The following is a 6,456-nucleotide window of genomic DNA, read 5'->3' on the forward strand; positions in this document are numbered from 1 at the left end:
GAATTGTCTAGTTTGTTCGATTAAGAGTTTTGCAAGATTTTCGGTCGTTCTTAACTGACTAAAACTTTGCACACAGGACGGCACGCTAGCTGGCAGGGACAAGTACATCCTGACATCAAATTAAACACATGGAACATTTAAAAGCAAATATGTATAACTCTTAATATGACACGATTTTTATATTCGTTAAATTTTGCCCGATTTTGAAACTCCGTAAAACAAACTAAAATTGAAATGGCACTTTACAGCTATACTGTCTAGTAACATTCAGCGTAACCAGAACTCTATAATAACCCTCTAAGAGGGGAGTTTTTAACATAATCAAATTGAGTACCAACTCATTTCCACCGTGGTATTATGCAACTATGGCAGTAGAGTACTGATTTTTTACCCATTTTTATATTGCGTGGTGGTCTATTCGTAGCGTACTTTTTTGGTCTTTTGAAGGTTGCGGTTTCAAACCTAGACTATAATGAGATTTATTCCGGTTGCTTTGATAAACGTTTATTGAAACATCACACTAATAATTATAATTCTGTGCATTATAGATTATCAGCTAGAACGGAAAACATTCTAATTTTAATAAAAACTTTAAACAACATCCAAATAATTTACCAAAATCGAAGAATGAACGAATTGAAATACGAAAACAAATAAACAGGAGGAAAGACGACAAACGATAAAAGTAAGATTGTAAGAGCGTTACTACAGGTGGGGAAAGCATGGGTGAATACTCAAGTTAAACGTAACATATCATAGTTATATTAATAATAGTTTCAATAGTTTTCTAGAGCTTAAAATAAAACACTTTATTTTGAAATACTATTGGTATTCACGGGGGTTTGGGTATTCCTGAATTTATTTAGCGTTAGTGGTCTAGACAATTCTTACTCCCTGTTACGAGGGGGATGTCATCTTACCATAGCTTTATTTTAACCAGAAATTTCAGTTTCCATACAGGAACGTATAGCGGCTAACGCAATAAGTTCATAAATCGCTGGAAGTTCCTCTGACCATCGACAAATAACTACAGGACTGGCAATATTATGCTAAGTCCCCATAGGAGATCTATCTTTTAACTGTCGCGCTATTCGATTGAAACGCCACCACGCGTATTCACTGGAGTTCAAAACCTGGGTAAAATAAAATGGCGGATATTATCGCGACGTTCGTGGGTTTAGAGTTCTTATCAACTGTTTTTTGATCCTGGGACCGAAAAGGTGCTATTACAGTGATTGTAAAAACAACATTAGAAAACTAAACGGTAATAATTCTTTGGAAATTAAATTCTATCGTTATCCAAACAATCAAAAACAACCTATTAAATTTGAGCAATGGTTAAAAGCTAGTGGGTGGGACTTGGCTTCATCAGAAAAATTTTCTTATTCCAAAACTCCCCGCTACATTTGTTCAACACATTTTGTCGAGAATGGGCCGTCGAAATTAAATCCAAATCCGAAGCAATTTAATGTGCAGTTACATAAGTTACATTATATTTTTATATTACTCCCTTAAGTACTTCGCTGCAGAAGAAAACACAAGACCGTTGTTTATCTTATTTGACAATCCGCATCTTATGAAAACTAGAAGAAATAACGTGGAAAGCGGCACTTGGAATAAAAAACCGAAAGTTAAAAGGAAAAGTAATAAAATAACGAAAACGTCATCAATGAAACCCAAAGAAGAAATAGCTACGAGACTTCTAATGAAAAATAAACAACATATTCTTTGGGACCATATCAAGACCGTGTACTACAAAGACGCGCAACGAATTCCAAGATTGTATCCAAAATTGAAACTGTCTCACATCAATTTAAAATCACGAGCTAAAATGAGGGTTAAATATGCGGTTCAGGTATTGTCTGTGAAAGTTGCCGTAGGAGTTAGAAAGGAGGTTGGAGAAGAGGGCAGGGAAACCGCAAAGTTTTGTTCCTTGATGAACCAATATTTTGACATAATGAATGCGTCGAGTTTCTCAAAATCAAGTAGTAAAAGAAATCCAAATTTGGAACCATTCCAGTCTCCCGATGACATCCGTTTAACGGGAAAATATATAACCCAATGCCAAATTGGTCCAAGAATACCCTAAAAATATATAAATTTATGAAACGAGTTGTTTTAGTGGCTTGAGACAGACTTTCTGGGCTATTTTCAAGAATGGGAAATCGAAGTTGCAAGTGCCGAAGAATTTACCAATGCCCAGAAAAATAGTATGTTGTTAAGCACCGAAACATCAGAAGGGCTAAAAATTACGAGTACGTAAAACTATAGTATTAATAATAGGTCATTAAACTCAACTTATTGAAATTAACTCTCTTTACAGCTTTGTCGGTGATAAAAGTTATTCGATACATGTTATCGAAAGGAGCGAAATATGTTTCGACAAGAAAATTAAACCAAGATCCTTTAGAACAGGAGTTTGGCAAACACCGGAGCCTTTGCGAATCTAACACCAATCCAACTGTTAGCCAATATGAGAAAAATGTTGGAAAATTACGTTTATTAAAAGGAATTGTCCCAAACGCGGAGGGAGGAAACACATCTTCAGAGGTAAAACATCTTTATTTCCATCACAGAATAGACTCCGACTAGTACTTCATGTTATTGCTTTCGCAAGAGCTTAGAACTCTTCGTAGGCTAGGAACTGACTTAATACTTTTAAAGCTATCGCGTTGCTATTTCTCTGTTAAAAAGTTGGTGAATGCTTTGCCGTGGGTATTTAAATAAGTTGCAATGTCAATGTTTAGTCCTTTGACCTTGAAATTGTTAGGTAATTATTGCACATTATTTCCCAGCTTTCCTGCACTGTTTTATCTTTTCTTATCTCTTCTTCTGCCTTAATTTTCCTATTTAATACCAGCTCAGAACTCGTTGAATCGTAGTGTTTTGATGATATTTTTGCTATTATTTTAAACATTTGAAATGCCTGCTCGTTTAGGTTAAACAATCCTCCGCGGTTCAATGAGCAGCTCAAATCAGCGTAATCGCGACTTTCTTTTTCAAAACTAGTGGTCATGTTGTTAATTAATTGTTGCACATCGCTTGTTGCGTAGCTTCGTATTTTTTGCATCTTTTTCTTCACAGACTGTAGTACGAATCCACCCACATAATGAATGCCTTCTTCGGATAGATTTTCTTTATACCCCGTTGAATTTTCAGCTGCTAGAACACCTTTGTTTCTTTCAGATACAAGGTAGTGATTCATTACTATCAGCAACCTTCTTAGATAAGCAGCCGCGACAACGTTGATTGTACCATCGGACAAATTCAGTGAAATCTGAAACAATATTATACTGTGTTATTAATATTTATTTTTTAATTAAAAACATTACATCGAAACTTAATCTGGATTTCTTACTTATTATTCTTATAATGTCTTGGGTTTTTTTAAGAGAGTGGTTTTGTAAGATTAAGCCTGTTTTAAGGGAAAACGTATTTTTTTCCGGCAATTATCACAGTCAATATAACTTCTTTTACAGTATCTTTTAGTTTCAAGTACTCTAATGTATAGCCGGTTGAAATTAAAAATGTAAGCAGACTCTTCGATTCATCATTACGTGGAGTATTTAATGTATCTTCCAGTTTCTCAATAGATTCACAAAGAATTGATTGAAATCTATTTTCAATAATATCTATAACAAAACAAAATATCATATTATTACCTAATTAATCATTAATTACCAATTAATATGTAAAATTGCACGTAATATTTACCTTTTAAAAGCCTAATCTCGCCCTCTACGGAGGCTGCCATCTTGTACTGATTTTTAACTACAATGAACCGCACGTTGTGGCGCTGTTCGTCGCGCGAATTTTTGGCGCGACCGTTTGGAAACGAAGTTTTATAAGCTTGTATTGCCAGTCCTGCAATTATTTGTCGATGCTCTAACGATATAATATAATAAAAAAGCCAATCACCCGCTTAAGGTAGACTAAGCTATATTATATTAATTTTCCATTCCTGCAAGTCATCCCTATACCTTTTCAAGTGTGGCTTAACAGGATTAATATATTACACTTTTACCTCTTTCAATACTTTTATTTATTTAATGTGCCAATTTTGTCTAGGTTGATTTTCGCCTCCAGAACCTTAAGATAATTTTTTTTTTACTATTAATAACTCGGGTCTGAGTGGCGATAGTTAATACCTCTTCTAGTGGTAGACATAATTACTTACCCGTTATCAAGTGCTCCAATTATTGAATACACCATATAAGAGTTAAATATATTTATTTGTGTTCTGAACGTGCCCGCAAAATATTAAGAAAAGTGTATAAGATTCATTTTATGACAAAAGTAATTATTCGCCGGCGCTTGCTGATTTTTCGAGATGCTTTCAACGTTACCGAAATTCGGCATATTGCGAGTTTTTTTTTAAAAAAAAGGCCTTATATAAAACATCTTCAAGGAAATCTTCAAGAAGTAATACTTCCGAAATCCAGGACCCGCAAGTTACTATTTATTTAGTGCTGGTTAAAAACTGGACACTTTTCACCTGTAAACATAACGTCGTGCTTTTTCTAAGCCTTATTATGTAAAAAAAAACTACCTGGTTAAGAGAAAACACTTGTTGCATACCGTTCTGCAAAAGGAATTAGATTTAATCTACGATAAATTTAAACAAAATTAATGGATTCCAAGAATTCACTTCGTGTTAAGAAAAAATTCCCATAAATCAAAGCCTTAATAGAAAAGACTATCACCTATCAATGATCCCATCAACTGGACTCCAGCTCAAGGCCATGTCGTTTGGGGGTTACACTTCCAACACGAAGGTATTAAAAGTTCAATGACTTGTACCTCATTTTAATTTTTAAATATGCATTTTCGGAATTTTTTAAAATTATTCCTAGTTTTATGTCGTATCAGAGTGGGATTGCAAGATTCGGGTGATAAACACCCAAACAGTAAGCAATATTTGGATAACGTGGGTAGACTCCCTCTACCAAAGACTAACAAGGAGACTACCCGAGGTGTTACACACCGATTTTGTTCAAACTCGGGGGATTGGTAGACCTTCATGTACCTTGAAAAATCCTAAAGGAATTTTATTCAATGGGCAACGGTTTTGCCATGGCAACGGAAAATGTTTTTGACAACATAAAATAACATGGTATTTTGACCGATTTACCTGTGAAAAAAATTTAAAATATTGATCAAAATGTGACCAATTTTGATTTTTTTCGTCATTTTTTATCATTTTTTTTAAAATAATTTTGGTGTTTTCATTTTTTTTTAAATTTTGTAAAATGTTTCACAGGGGGAGACTCCGGGGGACCCTTGGAATCGGTCAAAATCCCATGTTATTTTCAATGGGAAAATTTCCATTCAAGGTACATGATGGTCTACTAATCCCCCGAGTTTGAACAAAATCGGTGTGTAACACCTCGGGTTGTCTCCTTGTAAGTTGCATTCCTATTTGGGCATCTCGTAAAGTAGTTGCCACCACCCTCCTACGCATTCACCTGAATTAATGGCTTTAAAAGTCGCTAGATGACTTTTTGGTATTAGCCTAGCTGCTTATTATTTATTATTATGCCGTAGTCGTTTAAAGCATTAAACCCAGCTACGAGGTCGATTATAGATGCTACAGAAATATTTAATAAGAAACCGAACCAATATACAACACCAGTAGATATTTCTTCTCAATATGGAAAAATAAATACTACAAAAGGCCACCTTGGTATTCCGCACAATAGTTTTAAAACATTTATTGTGAACTATCACCAGGTAAGAAAGTGGATTGTTGGACCTTTTAGAGTCGAGAGATTATCTAATGACAGAAGAGAATAAACCATTTTTTAAGGAAAAGCTGAAGTAAGCTATTGAAATTTCAAATAAAAATAAAAACAAACCGGATTCTAAAGTATGTTTTCCCTGATTCAATGAGTGTCATTATCAATAAGTTGTAGGTGATTTGTGGTCATCTGACTAATTTGACTAGATAGAGTGCTTAGTGAAGAATTATTAAATTTTTTACAAATGCATTAAAAGTTTCATTTAATAAAACAAATTAGGTTATTCAATGTAAATGTAAAGATGATTTAATTTAAATAATTGAAGAATTGTTACCAAAAATCTCAGACAATGCATGTCATAAAAAATATAAACGTTTTAATAATATCATAGCGCATACATTCTAATGAATTAAATATAAATTATATTTTATACAGGCTGTCCACTAATAAACGATCCAGAGCTAATAATCGAAAAGTTATTTTTCCTAGGAGTTTCATATTTTCAGATCTTATAGCACGTGCAAAGGGTCATTAGATGATACAAAACTTAATGACCTTGAACCACGTCCTCAATGTCATTTAAAAACTATCTTCAATTAGAAAGGTGAGCGCCATCGCTTTTTATGTCCAAGTGATTCTGAACCGATATAAGTTTAAAAAATAGGAAGCCAACAAAATACACTAAAAACCATAAGGTCAAAATTTCGATTACTGAACT

The sequence above is a fragment of the Leiobunum rupestre genome, chromosome 3 (genome assembly GCF_980474605.1).
Source record: "Leiobunum rupestre chromosome 3, qqLeiRupe1.1.hap1, whole genome shotgun sequence".
In the NCBI taxonomy this organism is placed as follows: Eukaryota; Metazoa; Arthropoda; class Arachnida; order Opiliones; family Sclerosomatidae; genus Leiobunum; species Leiobunum rupestre.